At 43.6% G+C, this 25,617-nt stretch overlaps 2 protein-coding genes across 3 annotated transcripts in view; one reads left to right on the forward strand and one right to left on the reverse strand.

Moving 5' to 3' along the window:
- The window catches only part of LOC135200176 (oocyte zinc finger protein XlCOF6-like), a 183,759-nt gene extending 181,005 nt beyond the window's left edge, over window positions 1-2,754 (reverse strand). Inside the window, exon 1 of one of the 2 annotated variants that reach the window (XM_064228538.1) lies at window positions 2,615-2,754. The gene's annotated coding sequence lies outside the window, so the exon portion shown is untranslated. The remainder of the gene's footprint in view (window positions 1-2,614) is intronic. The other variant, XM_064228539.1, reaches the window with a different exon arrangement.
- The window catches only part of LOC135200175 (gastrula zinc finger protein XlCGF17.1-like), a 235,793-nt gene that overhangs the window by 4,775 nt on the left and 205,401 nt on the right, over window positions 1-25,617 (forward strand). The window lies entirely within an intron of this gene.

A 25,617-nucleotide genomic window follows, 5' to 3' on the forward strand; every position in this document is an offset into this window, starting at 1 on the left:
ATTATCGCAAAGTCTTGACTGCGGTAGTGGCAACTTAAATTTATTGGCAGAATGGCGAAGGTTGCGGTAGAGCAAACGAGATTTTCCCTTGAGCTTTCCTCAACTCCATCCATCTATGCGAAAAAGCAATATTAATTGACAGAGACCTCTTGAATTCACGAAACCCGATGTCTTGCTGGGTTTCGAAGAAGTTGTCTGTTCACTTTAAGCTTCCTCCGAAGCACTGCCTACATCACATTCTTTGCAGGTGAGGTAGAAGGTATCACCGAAGGTAGAGGTAAAAATTCTTTAGGCCCAAATCTGAAACAAAGAGCTTGAAGAGTTCAACAGAAACGTTCAGCCAGGCGACACACCTGGCTGTGCGCTCGGTGGCACGCTCGGCGTCCACTGGAGCGCGCTCGGCGTCCACTGGCCGCGCGCTTGGCGTGTGTCGCACCCGCGCGCGCCTGGAGTCCATCCGAGCGTCCCGGGCGTCCGCTCTCAAAAGCTTCCTGCTACTATGACTTCTTTTATGTATTTCTCGGTGGAAAGACGGATACGTGTTCAGGCGACGTTCGCCTTCTTACTTCTCACTGAAACACATAACAAGAGAGAGAGAGAGAGGACGTGAAGCGTCCTCTTCTATAAAGCTTCTATTTAGAGGGCGCGAGTCCTTCCGAAAGCTCCAACCCCCCCCTGCACGAGGAGGACGCTTCGGAGGACGAGAAGCAATCTTTCAGGATTCGTGCACTCGCACGCACTTTGGCAGTCTGGGGATTTTCATCAGAAAACTGCCGAAGGCACGCCAGATCGGTGGGGTTCCTTGTAACCCTCCTTAGGCTTTCGACATGCTCCCTCCCCGGGTCCTGGGAGTCAAGCAGAGGTCCCGGCCTAGAGGCAAAACGAGGCCGATCTGACGCACCCTCCACTACACAAGGGGTATCACTGCACTTCTGCACTTCACTTTTACTCTCTAAAGCAAGCACTTTCGATTCTAAGTTACGAATCGAAAGTAGTATCAGAGAAAGGGCAATTCCTCTACAGACACTGCTTAGGGCCCGAAGGAACACTGCAGGGTTAGGAGTAACAATTACAGAAGTAGCACTTCACAGCAATGAAGGAGAGCGAGCACCTCTCGTAGACATATTCATAGCCCGTAGGCCATACTACAGGGTTAGGCAAAAATAAAAGTCTACAGGAAGGTTAGCAGGTTCACTACCCTGACTTTTGTTACTGAATTAATTGCGTACATACGGAATCATACGTCTTCCTTACGGAATTAGACATGTTTACTGATTAATTGCGTACATACGAATCATACGTCTTCCTTACGGAATAGACAAAGTCTCACACTCCTTACATGACAAATCTCAACAAAGAAGCAAGACCTATACCCCTCGTACATACCAAGTGCGGATCTACCGAAGCTTTCGGTAGCCACACCCTATCTTTGCAGACATCCCCGTCTGAAACTAGCCTAACTAGATTCAGATATTTTATGCAAAAATGAATCAAATTCAAATCAATTTAAGATAGCGTATGCCTAGCCACAAATCCAAGTATATAAATCAAAAGACAATTAGGATACTTAGCGGCAATGAAGTTTCCAAAATCCTAAGACGGAGGTATTGAAAACAGGTGTTTTCAGCACCGGCGACAGAAAAAAAATTATGAATAGAAAAATGGGAATGGTTCCTGATACCCGCCTCCCACAGCGGCGGGAATGGGTACTAACCACCTGGCCGACCACTGCGTGTGTCGGAAGTTTTTAAAATTCTGTCGGACTTCAGAAAATACAGCTATATATATATCTGACAGGTAAGTTTTCATGAACAAAATATTGATGTTTTACTATTTATTTTAAAAAATTATCTAAGTGCACGCTTCGTCGTCGTCTTCTACCAAAAACAGTTGTTTACTTAAAAACGTCCTGGTAAGGGACCGTGTTCCAATTGTTGTGATAAAGTGCCCCAGCGTCTGTGGGCACAAGTGGTGTGCGGATTTATCACAGTAAATGGTTAGTTTTACTGACACAAGTGACTCCGTAACATTGAGATGGCGTCAATCTTCTAAATATTTCGAGTTGTAATTTGTAAAATGTTGAACGCGGTTTTGGTGAGATTTGCACTACATTTGACACTGTTTTCACTACCCTCTGTTTAAATCTTAAAATTTGGCCTTAATTTTTCTAACTTTTGGAGAAAATACTTACTTCGAAAGGAGAGTAGAGGTCTTTAGCTCCATTTCTCACCAACAACAAGTCACGACTGATGCCCATCTCCGATGTCAGGACGTGTTATAGGTAATGTACTTTTTTTGGGGTTGAACACATTGATCGAACATGGTCCACCCGTGTGCCATGCGGTTTTTTACCCTAGGTAGCTACCCATTTATCCACTGTTTCTTTGGCGTTGTCAATGATTTCAGTCTGAATCCCAGCCAGAATGAATTCGTTTCCTGTGCTACTTTTCTCACACCATCAAGAGTCAACTAACTAGGAATAGGTAAGGTACTCTGGAATCGAAGGGTTCGGAAACCTGACAAGGAATCACTTCCGCTTGGAATCTTCAATGGGAGAAAACCCGAAAACAATGTTTGTCATGTGGAACTGGAGTCAATAACGATCTTGTCTTACCTTTTAAGTCAACCACAAATCATGCCTGGGTTATGGTGGTTCGAGGGGGTTCCATTGCAATGGCTTACCGTCCGTAACCACTTGACAACGTCAATGTCAATACTTTTGACATTGGGATTAAAGTAATAGTAGTAGTAATACGCGGGATTTAGCCTCTGAAACGGCTCAATTGCTTGTATTATCCTTCTTTTGTGTTTAAGAGTTTTTGTCTGTAATGGCATATATATATATATATATATATTATATATATATATATATATATATATATATATATATATATATATATATATATATATATGTGTGTGTGGTGTGTGTGTGTGTGTGTGTGTGTGTGTGTGTGTGTGTGTATGTATATACAGACAACATGAGAAGAAATCTGGTATGATAACACAGAAAAAAACGATGGTGATCAGTAGGACTATAAAAAGACTAGGCACATCAGAATTAAATTATGAGAATAGGCTAAAAGGGGAAGATACAAGATGTTCGTGTTGGGAGGAAAAAAATTAAAACTTAGACCATATCTTACTCTTACTGCCCAGCATATAATGAGTCTAGAAATGTATGTAGTCTTGTGTAGCAGCCATATCAGGAAAATAAAGAGGAATTAATAGATAATATATGTTTGTTTACAGACCTGCCGATGGGGGAAATTGATAGTAGGAAATAATTTATATTGTATATGTATGTATTATATATATATATATATATATATATATATATATATATATATATATATATATATAAATGATTTCTTACTTTCAATTTCCCTCATCGGCAGGTCTGTAAACAAACATATATTATCTATTAATTCCTCTTTATTTTCCTGATATGGCTGCTACACAAAACTACATACATTTTTAGACTCATTATATGCTGGGCAGTAAGAGTAAGAAATGGTCCAGGTTTTCATTTTTTTTCCTCCCAACACGAACATCTTGTATCTTCCCCTTTTAGTCTATTCTTATAATTTAATTCTAGTGTGCCTAGTCTAGTCCTACTGATCACCATCGTTTTTTCTGTGTTATCATACCAGATTTCTTCTCTTATGTTTTCTGTAAATTCTTAATGTCCTCTTGCTACTCATTTCTCTTTACCATGCTTTTTCGTCCCAGGTGTTTATCATTTCTTTTTAACTGCTTACCTTTCCGCAATTCAATTTTACTTGAATTTATAAAGCATCTTTCAAACACCCTTGTATTTGCAGAATCCAGGGGATTTTCACATTTTCATACCGATCCATAGATATCTCCCATAAGGGCCTATTTCCACGACTCTCAATATATGTTCCAAATACAGGCATGTACCTAGAGTTTTTTAAGGGGAGGGGATCTGTTTATATGTTGCTATTACATTGCATGGAACCAGTGGTTATTCAGCAATGGGACCAACGGCTTTACATGACTTCCAAACCATGTCGTGCGTGAACTTCTATCACCAGAAATACACATCTCACCCCTCAGTGGAATGTCCAGGAATCGAACTCACAGCCACCGAGGTGGAACGCCAACACCATACCGAGCACGCCACTTGAGGGTGCTTTACGGGCGGGGGGGGGGGGGGGGGGGGGGTAATTTTTCCCAAAACTGGATCTTTTCTTCTATAAATGTAATTGCATATATAGGTATGTACAAGATAAAATACTTGAAAATGTTATTTTAGTTATATTAAGAAAAATTGGGTATGCAGTCTATGCCCTTCTACCCCATTAGATGTTATTCAAAGTAACGACTTTAGTTAACAGTATTTTACTTACGTTGAAAGTTGCACTGAAATTCAAGAATATTTCTTCAGTTTTATTGATTGATTCACTTATTATGGTAATGATAACATGCATATTACTTTATTTGTTATGTAATATACCTTGACTTACCATAAAAAAACAATAATCATTTATTATTTTGTAAGTACAGTCCAATAAAAAGGATAGTCAGAAAATATAGACTCCTAGACATTTGGTGGGGGGGGGGGGGGTCGTTCGACAACCCCCTTGGTATGAACTGCAGTGCCTTGATCATGGTTGGTGTCGGGAATTTCTCTACTGCTGCTACCTTTGACGTCATGGGACAGATGCCTTCTGTGGAGATCTCGTGCCGCAGGAAGTTCAGCTTCTCGGAGCCGAAGGTACACTTGTCGAAACGGACGACTAATCCATTCTCCTGAAGGCGCTGCAAAACAGCTCGGATGTGTCTCAGATGTTCTTGCAGTGACCTGGAAAAAATGAGGATGTTGTCCATGTAGCACACGCAGAAGGGCAGGTCTCCTAGTATGCTGTCCATCAGTCGCTGGAAGGTGGCTCCGGCGTTCCTCAGGCCAAAGGTGGAGTAGGCAAAGACGTAGGACCCAAACAGCGTGATGATTATGACTTGAGAAGGTCCATTTTTGTAGGTAATGTTGCTCCATGAAGGGCCCCCATCAGGTCCTGCATGTTTGGCAGGGGGTAATGATCTGGAGTAGTTACTAAATTCAACCGACAGTAGTCCCCACAAGGTCTCCAGGTCCCGTCCGCCTTCTTGACCATGTGGAGGGGTGATGCCCACGGGCTGAAGGCCTTCCTGCAGATGCCCATCTGCCCCATCTCTGCGAAGGCCCTTTTGACTTCTTGGAGATGGTTCGGCAGTAGCCTGCAGAACTTTGCATGTGTGGGCTGGCCTGTGGTGGCGATGTGATGGTAGATGCCATGCTTGGCCGGGGTTCCGGCCACCTGGCGAAGTTCCAGCTTGAATTCGGGGAACTCCTGAAGAAGGGCGCTGTATGTGTGGGGTGCTACGGAGCATAGTAGGGATTCTCGGTCCTGCGGTGAGGGGAAAAGACCGGCAGGTCCCTGTGTCGAGGAGGCATTTGTGGCCCACGTCAACCAGGAGCCCATGTTGTGTTAGGAAGTCTGCTCCGAGGAGGGGGCCCTTGATGTCAGCGATAATAAAAGGCCACTCGTAGGTCTGACCCAGGATGGATATCCTGCGAGATCTCGTGCCAAAGGAGTGGATGGGGGGTCCTGTTCGTGGCTATCATGGCAGTGGTGTTGTTGGGGGGCTTCTGCAATCCTCCTCTGAAGGTGGGAGCACCAACTGCATAGCTCTGGTGTCTACTAACATCCTCCTGCCGGAGATCTCTTCATGAATGTAGAAACCTACGGGTTGTGGGCTCTGAAAAAGCGCAGCCATGGCTGCTGATGGGGGCCGGTGTCTTCCCTGTTTTTTGACTGGTTGTATGAGCATGGTTTTTCACACCGTTTGATGTATTTGCCAAATTTCCTATGGTAGAAACATCATGCTGGGTTTCTTACCACCTAGATGCTGTGTCGGGGATCCTTTTTGTATGGCGTTGATTTCTGCCGATTCTGCTTCTGCTGTGTCGTCCTTTATCAGGCAGTTGGTCGAAAATGTTGATGGGGTGGATAAGGTGGCTGCCCGTGAGGACTCAGCCAGTCTGCGAGCTTTGGCGACCAATTCCTCATCGGATAGGGCGTGGATCTCCATTATCTGCTTCCTTACCTCTGGTTCCAACTGACGGAGGAATATCTTCCGCTTAAGGCTGATTTCCTTTCGTTGCCTGTTATCATCCCACTCCGGCAGGAAGATGAGGTCTATCGGCCTATTCCAGGAGACCTGTGGGTCCTTATCCTGAATGGGATTTATTACCAGGTCGAAGATTCGGGCGGCTCATTCAATGATAGGCAGGGAGAAGGTGTTGATCATCTTCCCCTTTAGCTGGGTGTATTGTAATGCGTCCGGCTGCACGATCATCCGTGGGGACATCTGCTCATAGGGTTCATTTGTCATGGCGGATGCAACAAAGTCAGCCTTCAGGACTTCGTCAGTAACGCCTGCAATCCAGAACTGGCTTTCTGCATGCGTGAACCAAGCGGCTGGCTCCTTGACAGCAAACGGTGGCAGCTTCATAGAGGGAGATGTATCTGCCCTCTGGGGTGAAGCAGGGTTAGGGGGGTTGTTGGCTGCCCCTAAGGTGCCGGCTGCTGTGGAGAGCGGCATGTCTTTCTCAAACCAGGTAAATTGAGCAAACGCCTAAACACTCCTTGGTAGGTGTGCTGTAGTTAGTAAGCTAAAGGCATTGGTGTCGTCCTCGGAAGGGAATTCTCAGAGACCTAAACTAAGGCGCCGTAATAAGTCTGCTAAAGGTCTCTGAAGGTGAGCGGCAGTAGTTAGTCCCTTAATGGCTGAGCCAAAACCGCTTGAGTCACCTATCTAATCCGGGGTCACCAGCATGAGGTTTTGAGAGTAAGACAGGTAGCTGGGTACTGAATTTTTATTTACAGGTAGGCTCAAGTTATAAACAGGTGTGCGGACGGATCTGTAGTGCGCAACCGACACTGACTAAAAAATGACACGATCTGACCTGGATTTGTGTTTCTTGACATGCTAATTTACATGGAGTATATTTGCTACATTGGGTTCATATATATGAATGAAATGTCGGCGGAAAGACTGCAAAGTGCTTAATAATATGATGTGAGGTACAATGCAGACAAGAAAATTATATATGTACACTTGAGCAAAAAGCGTTTTCCTTACAATACTACTTCTGTTTGAGAACTATTCATCTGGGTAATTGAGTTCTGTCCTCATACCATGCAACATACAATAAGTAGTAATGTCCTATTCCCCGAGCTGCGGCAAATGTTAGTTGTATACTAGCTAGAATTTCAAGTGAAGTGGAACTGTGAATCTCTTAGGGGCCATGTGGTCCTCAGTGTAGTTAATTTGTAAAATTCAGGGGTGTCTCGGTTATAGTGTGAGGTTATGGTTCAAATGTTTATTTTTTGTAATAAAATCCTGTAAAATCCCGTTCTACCTAATTTACTCGTCCCTCACGTCAGACCGTGAGCTGTCCTTCGAACCGGATTTTGGCCTAGGGAGTTGGCTATGGAACAGTGATGAGTGAATTATGGTGTTTAGAATAGTCTCAAGGCAACCGAACTGCCATTGTGAAACCGTGGGAATGATCTAGTTGAGGACCCTGCCAAAGAAGTCTGCTGCTAACTTATGCCCTTTGCAGGGAGAGTAAGGTTGATTACAACAACCATATTATGTATTTGATATGAGGCGAGCGGCCACGCCAAGTTGGAGAGAACTAAAAGTCAGGTTCCCTTTCATGTAATGTTAAAACAGAGGCGTCATTTCAGTTGTAAAGTATTTAGTTGATCACCCTCCCACTATACAAAATGGTGACCATCACTGAGATGCATATTGACTCTGTTCTCATTCTCCTCTCCGACACCTTGGTTCGCATTCATTGTAACCTCTTAGAATATAACTGTGTATGAGGACCTCTTGGAAAGGATTCGAGCTGATCTGATGAACGGCAGCTGTGAACCTTGTATGTCACCAACCCAGCTAAACTAGAATCAGATGATAGTACAGTATGACAAACTCTTGATGAAGCTTGTCATGCAACCACATTAATTAGTAACCGAATTGTTATATTGGCTAACGCAATGCAGCCTACCACTTGTCTACCTCAATTAAAAGAACTCCCGTTAAACGTCTTCAGAGGTGACAAGAGCGAATACACCAATTTTAAAGAGCTCTTTAACATGCACGGACATCTGTGTGCAGATATAGATGATGTGACTCAATTCACGTATCTCTTGGGGTCTTTAGTGGGGGAGCCGCTCGAGGTAGTGCAAGTACTGAGTGTAACTGCTGCCAATTGTCAAGTAGCTCTTGATTTATTGGAAAGATACTATGGGAATAAGCATCAAACACTAATCACACTGCATCAGCAGTTAGCCGATATATTTATGCCTAAGTGCAACCACAATGAGCTACGAGCATTTACAATTGAACGTACTGTGCTGATTGAGCAAATTAGGTTAAGTGGATCTGCCTTAGATCAGGGAATGCTGCTAAGCTTGATTAATCAATAACTATCACAGGGTCAAGTGTATCAGAAAATCGTGGCGTATCTGTGTAAATGCGATTACACACAGGATGAATTATTTGAAGCGTTAGATTTCCTCATTAGATATATGGAGGACAATGCGTTGCAGAAAGGGGAAGACATACCACAACCTTGCAACCGAAGGGGTCAGAATCATTAGTGTCCAATCTGTAACGGAAGTCATTCTGCCTTCAGTTGTACTAAGTATGAAAATGGTGTGGTGAAGAAACGCCAGCTAGTCTTGAACCGTAGATGTTTCAATTGTTTTGCCTCAGGGCACAGTAACAAGGGTGTAGCAGTAATCATAACTGCAAACTGTGCAATGAACATCATCAAAACCTTGTCTGTGATGACAGTAGTAGTAAGTCATACTCTGGCACACCCGCTGCCACCAATTCCAATTTCCAACCATCCAGGTTCAGGAGAGAAGGATCATGAGTAATCGGGTCTGACTTTGGAATGCCTGTCCCAAATTAGGAGCATGATAAAAGATGTACAGGAGTTTGTTTCAACATGGGATCCTTATATGGAACGTTCCTTGAATTTCAAACATATTCGATTCGGCATTGGAGCATACCTATAATCAAGCCCTCACTGTGGTGGGATCATGCAAAGCAACAAAGCAAGCAAGCTCCCCACAGATATGATAATTGTACCGGCTGACAAATTTTCCCACAACCACATTTTCCCCTTTACGTTACTTTTGACATGCAGGACAATTGGTTTACCGAAATACAGAACACACAAAACACAAAAACGTGCACTCACCTCGGACCCCAGATACTCAGGGCTAGGTTGGTGCTGGATATAACTAGGCTAAGCTAGCCGAGGCACAACCACCGCCGAGAATCACAACACAAAACAACCAACCAAGAACAACCATACAACAACTTAACAACCCGGCATATAATTGCACGGATGAACACCAACAGCTCGAAACAACATGACAGCCTTACAACAACTCGACCCCAGCACCACAAACCACCAACATCAACATTGTCCCCAACCGCCAAGTCACATACACCAAAATGCACAACCAACTTATTCAACTTTACCACAACTGGACAGACACAAGCACAACAGCCTTTACAATACCAAAATCAACCAAATCAAACAATATCAACTGACCCTTAATGGACAAAACTGCTGTCAAACCAACTCTCTGACTTTACAGGCTACCTGACTTCTCATGACTCTCATTATCTCATAACAGATGCTCGCCACTGATATACTCGGCTATCGCTATGACAGACAATACCCACACTCTACGCCCACCATCAAACCACTCCCATTCATCCCTCCACTAATTTTGCTCTCTCTCTCTCGCCCAACCGTCGAAGACGTTGTCAAATTTAAACTAACATCTTACCCCTCCATATCACCACCATGAAGATGCAACAACAACAGCTGCCAATGATGATGTTCATCACTCACACGAAGAAGGACCCTTCAAAGCCTCCCAAGTCACCAGAAGTAGTGCCTCTTGAATCACCTGAGTTAGTGCCTCCTGAAGAAGGTGAAGAGGCATCCTCAGAGGAGATGCAACTCCTCTACTTTGCTGTGCAGTCATATCTTCATCATCATTCATCAGGCTGCACAGCAAATTCATCATCATCATCTTTAATCAACATTCATCACTGGTGAGTACCCTATTTACATATGTTGTACTAGTATGTATAAAATTTTGTTTAATTTTCATATGTACAGTGGTACCTCGACATACGAAAGGCTCAACTTACGAAAAACTCGAGATACGAAAGCAAATACGAAAAATTTTACAGCTCTACATAGGAAAAGTTTTCAAGATACGAAAGGTTGTTGCTGTAAAGTCCCGACATTCGCCCGGACCACCGAGAACAATTTTAAAACTCCCACGCCGCCAACTGAGTAAACTCGCCACCATCCTCCCGCTCTCCCATTGGTCCTGATGCTAGTCACCCCATAAGATCCTGCTCTCCTATTGGTCACCAATCTACCCCTTGTGCTTTAAGTATTCTATTGGTAAAAGGATGCTGTAAATTGAAAAACTTATTCATGCAATACATTTAATAAAAAAAAACATTAGGTAAAGATAGAATAAAGAATAAAAATGAATGGTTATTATACTGTTTGGTAGTTTCAGTAGTTGAAGAGAGATAATGAAAATTTATGACTTACTGTGTACTAAGAAAGTGATTGCTTGGCGATCGTTCGATACTCGTAAGTGCTGGATGTAAACAGAAGTTTGGAAGCTTTTTTTGTTTGTTTACTATAGTTAATGGTTATTTAATAATTATTTGAAATGAGCACATGCAATACATTTAATAAAAAAAATTGTGAATTAGATATCATAAATATAAAATAAATCAGACTGCTATCATACGTATTTTTTAGAATTCTTCTTCTGTTTTAATATTGCGTTATGTATAAGTTTCATTATAGCTGTCAGTAACTCGGTATCTCCATTAGGTAAAGATGGAATAAAGAATATAAATGAATAGTTATTATACTGTTTGGGAGTTTCATTAGTTGAAGAGAGATACTAATGAAAATTTATGGCTTACTGTGTCCTAGGAAAAGTGATTGCTTGGCGTTCGTTCGTACTCGTAAGAGCTGAATGTAAAACAATCGATTGGAAGGTTTTTGTTTGTTTGTTTGTGTATTATAGTTAATGATTAATTAATAATTATTTGAAATGAGTACATACTGATTATTTTTTTTTTTTATACATGTTATTGGCATATCTAAGCTTTTAGCTTCTTAGGTTTTAGATGTCAGAATCATAGACTAGGCTACAGTAGCAACCCGCTAACATAGGCTAGGCTTATTGCTAAGGGACATATGCTAAAGTCCTAACATATGCAGTAAAATGGGGTTGAACATTACATGCAGTTAAACATTACTCAAGTATGTACATGCATTTTGCCTTTTTGGAGTCATATTTCTTTCCATCGGATCGGCGTCGTAACCCTTGAACATGTGTTGTAGGCCTGGAAATATAATTTACTGGGTGTTTTTGGAGGGCTTGGAACGGATTAGGCATTTTACATGTTAAATGTGGTCCAAGATACGAAAACCTCATGATACGAAGGGCGCCTCAAAACGGATTAATTTTGTATCTCGAGGTACTACTGTATTTCTATTCTCTCTCTCTGTCTCTGTGATTTACATACATAACAAAGTTTCCCTTGAAAAACAAAAACTGGAAGGCTTGAATAGTAACTATGTGAAAGAAAATGTAAATGGCTTAATTCTTGGGGGGTCTGGATAATCTTTACATGTACGTAACTAAGTCGCACAATACATATGTTATCTTTAACCATGAAAAGTTTATTATTTACTTTGATTTTCCAAGATTAATACATTTTTGTTAGGAGTTTAACTTTTCACGGGTTCGAGCTATTTGTGGGGTTCTGGTATGCATCCACCGTAAATGCGGGGGACCACTGTATATGAATCCCTATACAACTTATATATTATTTATATTTAAATAATAATAAATTATTTTTTTATTTAATATATATTTTATTATATTATTGGAGATTTTGTGATTTTAATATATATATTAATATATTATTATATATATATATCTATATATATAAATAAATATAAATATTATTAATAATATTTATCAATACCACTGACCCCTCTGTGCCTGGCATAACTATATTTACTTGGAACCCTTCCTTCTTCTTCTGGTCACTTGTCTTCTTCCTTTCACTTGAGATGGTAATTTTCTTAACATTGTAGTAGGTTTTCTCTGAATTTTAAATGTATGTTAGTTATTAGGATGAGTTTTTATTAAGTTTTATGTATGATGTATGTAGTATGTATGTATATATATTATATATATTATATAGATATATATATATATATATATATATATATATATATATACACACACACATATATATATATATATATAGATATATATATATATATATATATATATATATATATACTGAATACCACAGGAAAATGACAGGCAGAAGGTCAGTACCAAGCACTTTCTACTGTTTATTCAGGCATCATAGGGGCACGAATGAAGGAGTTGGAAATGTTACAAGGTAAACAAAAAGATAAAGAATATCAGATGGTTATTTGTCAAAAGGGTAAAAATCAGAGATAATCATGTCTCAACACTTCTGACTGGTCAGCTTAAAACAGAATTCACGCAATAACAGAGTACAGTACTTTAGTCATTTACAAAGCAAGTCCAGTCTCAACACTTCTGACTTTAGCTAAAAACAGAATACAGTAATAGACTACTTTAGTCATTTACAAAGCAAGTCCTGGCTCCGCACTTCTCACTGGTTATCTTAAAACAGAAAACAATAATAGAGCACTTTGGTCATTTACAAAGGAATCCTGGCTCCATACTTCTGACTGGTTGGCTTTAAACAGAATACAGTAATACAGTACTATCTTGCACAAAAGTCCATTCCTTAGCCATCCAGAGAGTGAACACGAATCCACTGACTATGAAACACTGAAGCAGTTGAGCAAGTAGCTAATGGAAGACCCACAGATGTCGCACCGTAAAGCCATATGGGACCGGGAAGGAATAGGAAGCAGGTATTTTATGTGAGTGTAAGGACAACGCTTTAACCGCAAATTCCTCTGTACATAATTCTATAATAGTGTTGTTCTTACTTTCCTCCTTGAGAGCGTTCAGCGGGCTTTCTGCCAATGTATATATCTTATATATATTTTAAGTTATATGTCTCGCAAGAAACACAAATCAGCTATCGCCAACACATTTTTACTCTCCTGCTGGTCGGATACCACTTTTCCACCCGCTTGCTGTATATTTGAATTTCCTTTACCTGTAATAAAAATCCATACACTTCTACCTGCTTCTTTGTCCACTCCTCACAACTGGTGACCTCCTGGTTTGGACAGTGACCTAAGCGGTTTTGGCTAATCCATTAAGGGACTAACTACCGCCGCTCACCTTCAGAGATCTTTAGCGGACTCACACGGCGCCTCAGTTTAGATCTCTGAAAGCTCCTACCGTGGAAAAAACCAACGCCTCTAACGGACTAAATACCGCATACCTTCCCCAGGTGTGTTCAGGCGTTCCTCAAATGGTTTGGTCCGCCATTTACAACTTCTTTCGACTGTTCTCTGAGAGTGGACAATGGAAGCAGACAGTTCCGTGCGAGAAACCCAGGCCTCCTCTGCCTCAACGCCAGCTTTGTGCACAGCTGCCGCTCAAGCTGTCAAGCTGCCCCCTTTCACAACAGAGGACCCAAGCGCCTGGTTCATCCGAGCTGAAGGGCCATTCCAGGTCATGGGACTCTCTGACAAGGTGCTGCAGGCTGACCTTGTCATATCAGTCCTGCCGACAGACGTATATAACCAAATAACCCCCTGGCTGACTGGACGGGCACAGGCCGAACCAGTCGCACTCAACAAACTGAAGAAAAGACTTGTGAGAGCCTACACCACTCCCATCGCGGAGAGAGCTGCTCGCGCCCTCAACCTAGTCCCAAACCCGATGCCAGGCGCCAACCCAGAGGATGCCTGGGACACGGTGATGGGCCTCCTCCGCCTGCCTGATGTAGGTCCCGAAAGGAAGAAGATGGAGATCTGCCTGGGCCGCGAAATATTCCTTCGGCAACTTGAGCCAGATGTCCGAGGACAGCTAACCGATGCATATACCCTCCCCGATGACGAACTCGTGGAGAAAGCTAAAAAGCTAACGCTGTCGAGCAAGGCTGTGAGGCTCACCACTCCCCGATATTCCGTGTGCCTAGCAGCAGAGAAGGAAGAAGAAGACGATGACCCAACGTAGGAGATCGGCGCTGTGACCCAGAGGAGGACCTCCCACCCGCAGCGGGGTGAAAACTCCTGGTGCTACTACCACTAGAAGTTTGGAAGGCACTCCACGAGATGCAAAAGCCCCTGTACCTTCCAGTAGTAAAAAAACGACGATGGCAGACAAAACCAAAGTCGCCTGTGGCAGCGGCCTCGTCGGAACCACACAATGTAGGATTTTATGTCTGTGACACGATATCCGGCTAGAGGATGCTGGTAGACACCGGGGCAATGCATTCGATATTCCTGCCGTTAAGAGAAGACCGCAGCCGCGGGCCTGACAGCCCAATCACCCTCGTCGCTGCAAATGGGACCCCCATCCACCCTATGGCACGAAGTCCCTCAAAATATCCATCTTGGGGCGCAACTACGTCTGACCCTTCACCATTGCAGACGTCAGGGTTCCACTACTGGGGGCGGACTTCCTGGCGCATAATGGCCTCCTGGGTTGACGTGGCCGCAAATGCCTCCTTGACACTGGGACATGCCATTCCCTACCACTCACAGCGGGGGGCCCAGGTGCCCCACAATTTGCACCATCGCCCCCCCCCCCCCCCCCCCCCCCCCACCCCCCCCCCCCCCCCCCCCCCCCCCCCCCCCCCCCCCCCCCCACCCCCCCCCCCCCCCCCCCCCCCCCCCCCCCCCCCCCCCCCCCCCCCCACCCCCCCCCCCCCCCCCCCCCCCCCCCCCCCCCCCCCCCCCCCCCCCCCCCCCCCCCCCCCCCCCCCCCCCCCCCACCCCCCCCCCCCCCCCCCCCCCCCCCCCCCCCCCCCCCCCCCCCCCCCCCCCCCCCCCCCCCCCCCCCCCCCCCCCCCCCCCCCCCCCCCCCCCCCCCCCCCCCCCCCCCCCCCCCCCCCCCCCCCCCCCCCCCCCCCCCCCCTCCCCCCCCCCCCCCCCCCCCCCCCCCCCCCCCCCCCCCCCCCACCCCCCCCCCCCCCCCCCCCCCCCCCCCCCCCCACCCCCCCCCCCCCCCCAAACAAGTACAGCAACCTCCCCGAAGTCTTTCAACTGGAACTTCGTCAGGTAACTGGGATGCCGTCCAATCACGGAATATTCTCCCACACCACAGCGCATGCAAAGTTCCGATGACTCCCTCCGGGCTGCCTTCAGGATGCAAAAAGGGCGTTCTCGGAAATGGAACGAATGAGTATCTGCCGGAAAGCATCAAGCCCTTGGGCCTCACCCCTCCACATGGTACGGAAACCTGACGGCACCTGGAGGCCCTGCAGAGACTACCGGAGACTTAATCTCGCTATGATCCCTGATCACTACCCCTTGCCAAACATACAGGACTTGACCGCAGCCCTCCATGGAGCAAAAATCTTCACAAAAATGGACCTTTTAAAATCTTACTTTCAGGTTCTGGTACATCCCGAGGACATTCCCAAGACCACCATCATCACGCCTTTCAGCTCCTACGTCTTCCATTACTCCATCTTCGGCCTGAGAAATGCAGGGACCACCTTCCAGCGCCTAATGGACAGCATCCTGGGGGACCTGCCCTTCTGCGTCTGCTACGTCGACGATATTTTGATCTTTTCCAGGTCCCCGGAGGAGCACCACACCATGTCCAAGGGGTTCTGAAACGCCTGAAGGAAAACGGCTTGGTCATCCGATTTGACAAGTGCACCTTCGGCGCTGAGAGGGTGGACTTCCTCGGACACGAGATCTCCGCAGCAGGCGTGCGCCCCATGGCCTCGAAGGTGGATGCGGTGCAGAAGTTCCCAACCCCAACTACAGTCAAGGCCCTGCAAGAATTCATTGGAATGGTGAATTACTACCGCCGGTTTATCCCCGACGTCGCCCGCACCACGTCCCCTCTAACACAGGTCCTGAAGGGCAAACCAAAGAACCTTACGTGGGAGGCAGAGCAGGTGCAGGCCTTCCACAACACGAAGATGGCCTTCGCCAAGGCCACCACCTTGTCCCACCAGGACCCCACTGCACCCTTACGCCTCACCACTGATGCCAGCAATGTCACTTGTGGGGCCAGTTCCTCAAGCAGATGGGTCCAAGGGCGGGGGTCCCCAACCGCCCTCGTCCTTCTACAGCTAGAAAAACTGTCGCCCACTGAGACGAGATACAAACACATTCGACCGCGAGCTCCTGGCTGTGTACCAAGCAGTGCGCCACTTCCGCTACCTCCTCGAGGGCGCCCCCTTCACTATCAGGACAGACCACCACCCCTTGGTGCACGCCTTCACCAAGGTGGGCGACGCCTGGTCAGTGAGACAACAGAGGCACCTGGCAGCCATCGCCGAGTTCGGCTGCACCATCCATTACGTCCCCGGCGAGAGGAACCCCGTGACTGATTCCCTCTCGAGGATAGAGATCAACGCTGTTCACCTCGGGATCAATTACGAAGATCTCGCCTGGGAATGGGCTGCCGACCCAAAGACTGCCGCTTATCGCACAGCCATCACCTCCCTCAAGTGGAAGGATGTGCCCTTCAGACCCGCAGGCACGACACTCCTCTGCGACACCAGCACGGGTCACCCCCGCCCGCTGATCCCAGCCTCCCGCAGGAGGGCTGTATTCAACGTTATACATGGACTCTCGCACCCCTCGGGCCGGACGACGATGCGCCTCCTGACAGAGAAGTTCGTCTGGCACAGAATTCGGAGACTCTCGAGAGTGGGCAGGAATTGCATTCTGTGCCAATCAAGCAAAATAAGCCGGCACACAGAATCAGGCGTCGGGGAGTTCCCGCAGCCGAAACGAAGATTCGGCCACAGATACCTCCTGACGATAATTGACCGCTCCACCAGGTGGCTAGAGGCGACGCCGATGTCGGATGCAATCACCAAAGCATGCGCCGAAGCCCTTCTCGCGCCATTGGATCAGCCAATGCGGAGTGCCTGATGATATCACGATAGACCGCAGACCTGTTTTCCTGTCAGAGTTGTGGACCGCCCTGGCCTGCCTGATGGGGACGTCACTACATGCCACCACCGCCTACAACCCGGCGCTAATGGCATGGTAGAAAGATCGCTCAAGGCATCCCTAATGGCGCGCTGCACCGGCGAGGACTGGAAGAGTCAACTACTGTGGGTCCTCCTCGTCCTCCGGACGGCCCCTCGGCGAAGCATCACCTGCTGAGAAGGTGTATGGGGAACCATTGGCAGTCCCAGGCGAGTTCTTCCTGACCAACGTTGACGACGCAGACGTCTCCATTGCCAGACTTCGGGAATCCGCCAGAAAATTCACGCCCTACATCAAGACCTTCTCCGACAGAACCAAACACTTCCTCCCGAAGGCCCTATCTTCCTGCAAACACGTCTTCATCAGGGACGACGCCCGCCGCCTGCCACTGACGAGACCCTACCGAGGCCCCTTCCGCGTCCTCCGACGCACCGACAAGGCATATTTTATCTCCATAAATGGTCACGAGGATTGGGTCACTATCGACCGACTGAAACCCGCTTTCCTGATGGACCTTACCTTACCTTACAGACCTTACAGTTCGTTCGGGTTGCCCCAGGTCCCTCAGTGTGAGGCGCCTCTAATGTCTACCAGAGAGTTGCTAGTACATCTTCCGGTATATTTTGCATCTTCCAATCTTGGATGGTCTGGGATGCAGTTTAGATATTTGTCGAGCTTATTCTTAAACACATCTACGCTCACTCCTGATATATTCCTCAGATGAGCTGGCAACGCATTGAATAGACGCTGCATTATCGATGCTGTGCGTAGTGGATTAATGTTGTGTGTGCTTTCCTTATTTTTCCTGGCCTATAGTTTTGGGCACTATTAATCTACCTCTGCTTGCTCTTTCTGATATTTTTAGTTCCATGATATTTTCTGTTATCCTTCTATCTGTTTCCATGCCTGAATTATCATGTAGCGTTCTCTTCTCCTTTCTAGACTATATAATTTTAAGGATTGTAGTCTTTCCCAGTAGTCTAGGTCCTTAACTTCTTCTATTCTAGCTGTAAAGGACCTTTGTACACTCTCTATTTGTGCAATATCCTTTTGATAGTGTGGGTACCATATCATATTGCAATATTCAAGTGGACTACGAACATATGTTTTATAAAGCATAATCATGTGTTCAGCGTTTCTTGTTTTGAAGTGCCGTAACAACATTCCCATTTTTGCTTTACATTTTGCCAACAGAATGGCTATTTGATCATTGCATAACATGTTCCTATTCATCATCACACCAAGGTCTTTAACTGCTTCCTTATTTGTGATTGTCTCATTATTAGGTCCCCTATATGCATATAGCTTTCCTTCTCTGTCTCCATAATTTATTGATTCAAATTTATCAGAGTTAAATACCATCCTATTTACCTCTGCCCAATCATATACTTTGTTAAGGTCTCTTTGTAGAGCGTTCCTACCTTCATCACAAGTAATTTCTCTACTTATTCTTGTGTCATCAGCGAAACTACTCACTACCGAATCCTTAACATTACTGTCTATGTCTTCAATCATAATAAACAAACAATATTGCAGCTAGCACCGTACCTTGTTGGCACACCGGATATTACCTTGGTTTCATCCGATTTCTCATCGTTTGCAATAACTATCTGTTTTCTGTTTTGTAAAAATTCTTTTAACCATCTTCCTACTTTATCTACGATATTGTGTTTTCTAATTTTCTTTGCTAATATATTATGGTCTACTTTGTCAAAAGCTTTTGCAAAGTCCAGATCAACCACATCTGTTTCATTTCCGCTTTTCATATTTTTGAATATGTTCTCACGGTGGACTAACAGTTGGGTTGTGTACTTTTTGGTTTTTTCCGGGTACGGAAAACCGTGTTGTCCTATATTAAACAAATTATTTTTTATTAAATGTTTCATAATATTTTTTCTTCATTACCCTTTCATACACTTTCATAATATGTGATGTTAGACTCACAGGCCTATAATTACTTGCCTCTAGTCTTGATCCACTTTGAAAGTAGGGGTGATATATGCTAATTTTGTTTGCTCATCATAAATCTTGCCTGTATCTACACTTTGTCTTAATAATATTGCAAGTGGCTTTGCGAGATAGAATGAACTACTTTCTTTAACAAATAGCAGGGACTCCATCCGGCCCTGCAGCCAGCTCCATTTTTAATTTCATTAATTGCCTGCACAATATCAGCTTCATTAATTTTTCTATGTCAGCTAAATATTCACTATTTTGTCGTCCCTTACTTCTATATCATTATCTTCATTATCTATTCTAGGGGTGAATTCTCTCTTATATCGTTCTGCCAGTATGTTGCAAATTTCCTTTTTTTCATTCGTTAATCTTCCCTTCAATTCTCAGAGGGCCTATTTCTATTCTTCTTTTATTCATCTTCTTCGCATATGAGTATATAGGTTTGGGTTTTGCTTGATATTTAATAGGGTTTTTTCTTCAAAGTCCCGTTTTTCATTTTGCGTTTTGATTGTATAATCTTTTGTTCTGCATTTTCTATCTTACTTTTTAGTTCTATAACTTTCCATGCATTTTTTTTCTTTTGCAAGACCTTTTTTCCACTTTCTGATTTTTGGTTTTCTGGAAATAAGATCCTTCTGTCTCTTGGTATGCATGAATGATGTTTACTTTTCTTCTTCGGTATATATTTATCCACTATTTTTCTCCAATATTTTATATAATATCTCCGTATTTACCTTATGTCATCACTTACGAAAATGTTATCCCAATCTTTGTTTAATTCTTCATTAATTTCTGACATTTTATATTTTTACTGTAGAAGTTGTATTTTCCATATCCTTCCCACTTTTTCATTTCTTGCTTATCTCTATTTTCACTTGCTTTGGAATGAAACTGTTAATTCTATGACATTATGATCTGAAAATACTCGCATTATAAACTATTATTTCTTTAACATAATTCATCTCGTTCACAAATACTAGTCTAAAGTATTTTCTTTCTTGTTGGCAGGTGATTTATTTGTTGAATGTTGTATTCTAGTAGCATATCTAATAGCTTTTCAAATTGCCTCTTATCTTCTGCACTACTATTACTCTCTTTTTTATATGTATAACAGACAACACAGTCTCCTATTCGTTCTTTCCATTCTACGAAAGGAAAGTTGAAGTCACCAGATAGGAGAATAGTTCCAGTCCTTGTGATTTTCTACATATATCTCCAATTTTTCAATTATTAAGTCAAACTCTTTAGTATTAGGGAGGGGTCTATATATTACTATGTTCATCAATTTTTTTCAGATTCAAATTCTACCGCTATTAGTTCACATTCTGAGTTACTATATTTCTCATAATATTTTTCCTTGTTTTTTGTCTTTCCCATATTATTGCGGTTCCCCCTTTGATTCCTATTTTTTCTTATCTGATCTATAAGTTTGGAACCCTTTTTATTTGATCATCATTCCCAGTCTCTTGGGAATACCAGGTTTCACTTATATTTCATTATATCTATTTTCTTTTCATTTTGGGTTAGTTCTTTCTAAGTACTCTATTTTTCTTTTTTGAGTTACTCGTAACTAAACCCTGCGCATTCATCACTATGATGGTTTGCGTGTTTTCTCCTTCATTTAATATTGGTAGTAATAAGGATTTTCCCATGTCTCTTTCCTGTCTGGTATGTTGTTCTTTTTTTCATTTCCAGAAATTCTGACATTAAAAAATCCAACTTTTCCATAATATTTGATCTTCCTTCATCATAATTATTCATTTTGTGTCTGAATCTGCAATTTTCTCCGTTTCTGCAATATCCTCTTGCATAATAAATACAGTTATTATCTCTTGAGTAGAATTTCGGAGCTGATGCTTTGAAATTTTTTGCTGACACCTCTGCATATCTCATTGGTGGTTTTTCTCTCTCTTTTACCTGTTATTCTGATTTCTCTCTTTATTGTTTCTTTCTTATTTTGGATTTTATTACTTGGTTGGTTATTTATTTGATTATGATTCATGGCTACAGGGTGCATATATTTGCATTTTTTGTCGAGCTTACATCCTTTTCCTTCTTTTAGGGTTGGTTTTTACATATTTTTGGATGCAGATCTCTGCAATCATCCCCATAGCCAATCTAAGTATGCACATTTACCATATATTCATAGTTTTGACATACCTTAGGATGTTTGTAGTAACATCTTTTCTCCAAATCTGCAATTCCCTCTTTTCAAAAGGTTGCAGATTTTGTCTTTCTTGTCTATTTTTTCCTCTTTCCCGTCATTGTGTAGATCTGGGTAGAGCCTTTTCGGGATTTGCTTTTCTGTTGTCATATCGTAATTTATTCTTCGTAGGTATGCTGCTTTATTGCCTCATATGTAGTATCAATGAGTATCTCTGCATCCATACTTTATCTTGTTCTTTGTTTTGTTTTTCCTTATTTTTTTTCTGTCATTTCATTTTTGTTTACTTCTCTTCCGTTTTCCTCTTCTTCTTTTTTTCTTCTTCTTCCTTCTTCCTCTTCTTCTTCATCCTCAACTATTTGTACATTCAATCTTGATTTAATAACATTGTCTATCCATGATAGACATGTTGAACAAAAAATTCTTGTATCTTTTCTCAAATCTTGCATTACCTCAGCACACTGTGGATGGGTCGGAATGTTGCATGCAGCACATTTTCTGATTAGGTTTTGTGGATTGACTATGCTATACCAAACCTTACACAGTTTGCATGCTTTTGGCATTCTTTTTCCTAATGCATCAATTAGGATATTCACAAGATTCACCTTATTCATTTTCTTTGTCGGAATATGTTGGTTTATGTATATTTTCTTTATGAGTCTCTTGACCACTTGGATTTTATTTGGAACTTCTTCAATTTCAAGATGTTTTCATTAGATTTGTTCCAGTTTGAAGGATTATATCCTTCTAATATATCTATGAATGCTTTTGTATCTTTTTGGTTAGGACTGTTGCTGATTTCATAGATGAGAAATGCCAGTTCCCTTCCTGCTACCTCATCGTATTGCGAATCTGCCAAGCAAGCTAAATTACGCCACCTTTTCCCGCAGTTGGAACTTACTGCCATCTTTGTTCTGATTTCAGTATTCACTTGTTAAACTAACTTAGAAGACGCTTTATCCTACTATTTTCACACTAATCTTATCACCGATAGTTCACGAACACTTCTAAATATTTCTCAAATTCTAGTCGTGTGTTAAACTTGTGATATCTGTTGATTAATCTGACTTCACGCGGGTACGTCTCACCAAGCAAGATGGCTACTACTACGAAGAGTACGCCGATGTAGATCCCGTAGGGCACCTCACGCCTACTCCTCATCGGCAAGGAGCAACACCGTTGGTCACCAAAATGCCCAGTTGTAGCCGCGGCTGCCCTTGCAAGACAGTCGAACCCCCCGAGGATCACCCCAGGGGAGGCATCCCATCTCCAAAAAACCCCAAGGACTCCGAGGCCGAGGATCTACCGAAGCAGCTGGTCTCGCGCACCCAAGGCCGCCTCCACCGGCCCGCATGCTTCCGCGAGTAGCAATCAGAAGCTCACTAAATCATCCAACAATTACGCCCTAATTATTGTCTTGGGGGGGGAGTATTTGTAAGGACAATGCTTTATCCGCAAATTCCTCTGTACATAATTCTACAATCGCGTTGTTCTTACTTCCCTCCTTGAGAGCGTTCAGCGGGCTTTCCGCCAATGTATATATCTTATAAGATCATGTTTTGTATGCTTTTATATTCTAAGTTATATGTCTCACAAGAAACACAAATCGGCTATTACCGACGCATTTTTACTCTCTTGCTGGTCGGATACCACTTTTCCGCCCGCACGCTGTATATTTGAATTTCCTTTTACCTGCAATAAAAATCAGTACACTTCTACCTGCCTCTTTGTCCACTCCTCACATGAGCATAGAGTCAAGTCTCCATAATCTAATATCATTAAGAAAGTGATTGTCAAGTTTTTGTTGTTGACGATAAAGGGGTTGAGTGTAAAATTCGCAGTTAAGGAAATGTGAGAAATAAATATGAGAATAATAGTGTGTAGGAATTCCGTATTCCTGAATGAGTATTTCCTATAGATTATTGTATCTTACCAACAGATATGACTCTCTCGAGATCGATACAAAACATTTCGGCAACAGTGTTCTAAATCTGCTAGCCACCACTTATAAAACAAGAAATCCTAACATTTACAGCAGCAAATAAGCTCAATTTTCAGGAAATCCATATCACATTCGCCCTAATAACTAACCATTTAATGTTTTATTTACCAAATATTTCTCATAATGATATAAACTACACACACTACCATTCTTAAAGGCAAATGGTATAGATATTGCTCAGCAGAATCCATATACCCCAATAAAGCTTTAATAAGGAAGGGAACTATGTGCAGTATTCTTACACAAATGAGAAAAAGGTCTTACAGCTGTTTAAGGCTTTAAATGTTTTGGCATTTATATATGCTAGCAATTCAATGATCAAGCAATATTAACACTGAACAACATTCATTCACATAATACTAGTTTGATATGATGGCAATTGAAAGGAATGAATAATGGTAAAGAGCTATGTAAATATGATGTTATTTCTGCTGTCAATGACAGGCCTCTGTTTTACAACTTTTTCGGGGTATCAAATGGCTTAAGTCAGTAGTAGTAGATGGTAGGGTGCAGAATAAGTAGTCAGTGGCATTTGTGCATGTCCCTAGTCACCTCCCACCAAAGGTAAACCTCTTACCACAGGTATAGATAAAATCACAATTTGTCGAAAATTGTATTTTTCCTAACTATGCAAACCTGAGGTCCTTTAACAATAGGAATATACTTTCGGCGTAGCTGAAATTACGGCCTTTGAATCTTGAACAAGGTGGTTAGACAGTAACTACCATGGGGCAGGCTAGCCTGCCCGGATGTAAACTCCACTTTGCCTTTCGGCCCAGGTTCAGATTGAGGGGTGGCATGAGGTGGGCATATTTGTTAAAGGACCTCAGGTTTGTATAGTTAGGAAAAATAAAATTTTCCACAAATTGTGATTTGTTCCGATACGTAATACAAACCTTTTGGTCCTTTAACAATAGGGAGACTCACTGATTGGTGGGAGGAATCTGAGTGAGCCTCTAGAAATGGCTGGAGTTCTGCGCACCTAGGCTACTCCTCCTGGTCATAAGAGTGAGGAGGAGTGCCCTGCTGCCTCTGACACTTGATCGGAGTATAGGAGCTGCGTGATCAAGAGTCAGACTACTGCGGTCTTTTCGAAATGAGTGAGGGATCGCAACTCATCCGAAAAAGGGCTGTGAAGAATATTGGCGTCGGACACATTAATGCCAAGTTCTGGGAAGGGTTTGCATTATTGTCAGTCTCCTTCCTCCCTTTGCTAGAGGAAGGAGCGGGACTACTTCTATGATTCTGATAAGAAAAATAAAAAGGATGCTTATGTATAGGCTTACCGCATCAATCGTCTGACCAGCCAGTGTGTGTTCGAGTCCTATCCTCAACCCGAAGGACGAGGAATAGAGAGACGAGGCGTGGAAGGGGGAGAGCCAGTCACTCTCACATCCTTACCTCTACAACTGCACACCATGGACGAGATGCAACTTGTCCTCTCAAGGAGCTGGGTAAGCAAACACATCTTGCAAGCATCCACCACTGGTCCAGGGAAATGAAGTTCCAAGGACCTGTGGGCAGTTCTGAAGGGAAAGAAGGATATGGTCGCAAAGACCTATCCATCTTCCTGTCCGACATATTCTTCGGAGTGATGTCCAGTACCCATACTGGTCTATCCGTCTGCAGCGAAGTGTCTTGCGGTCTCGTATTCCACTACAGCGAAGTGTCTTGTGGTCTCGTATTCCACTGCAGCGAAGTCTTTCGCGGTCTCGTATCCCACTGCGGCGAAGTCTCTTCGTCTCCGCAGTGGATAAAGACACCGACACTCCTTGGTGGGTGTTGATAGTTATGGGTACCAGAACACGCCAGTAGGACGAAGTAATAACTGATCTGGAACAACCGATACAAAGTTCACAGCGTAGCTCGTGATGGTCTTGGAAGCTTCGACAGCTGCCGACTGACTGCGTTCGGTTGTGTGAGGCGAGCTGTCTCTGCATCCGAGGCGTAGTCACGTGACCCTTGCCTTTTGAAGGGTTATGCCAAGAGACCATACAAATCGTCTGTCTGTTGCCACCGATGTCGGAAGGCATGTGCCCAACAGACGAAAGTCAATTGCCTTCTAGAGACTGAGGTCCCTGATGGCAAGACAGAAGTTCTTATAGTAGTTGAATCCCAACTAAGGAGAAACACTACTATGTGCCATTGAAGACGAAGGTGATAGGTGAATGCATACCTACGTCTTCACAGCTGAATCGAGAGAAGTTAACTCTCAAGATTCTGAACGGAGAAAAGTCCCGCCAATGATGCCAACCCGCG

This window comes from Macrobrachium nipponense, chromosome 26 (assembly GCF_015104395.2).
Source record: "Macrobrachium nipponense isolate FS-2020 chromosome 26, ASM1510439v2, whole genome shotgun sequence".
In the NCBI taxonomy this organism is placed as follows: domain Eukaryota; kingdom Metazoa; phylum Arthropoda; class Malacostraca; order Decapoda; family Palaemonidae; genus Macrobrachium; species Macrobrachium nipponense.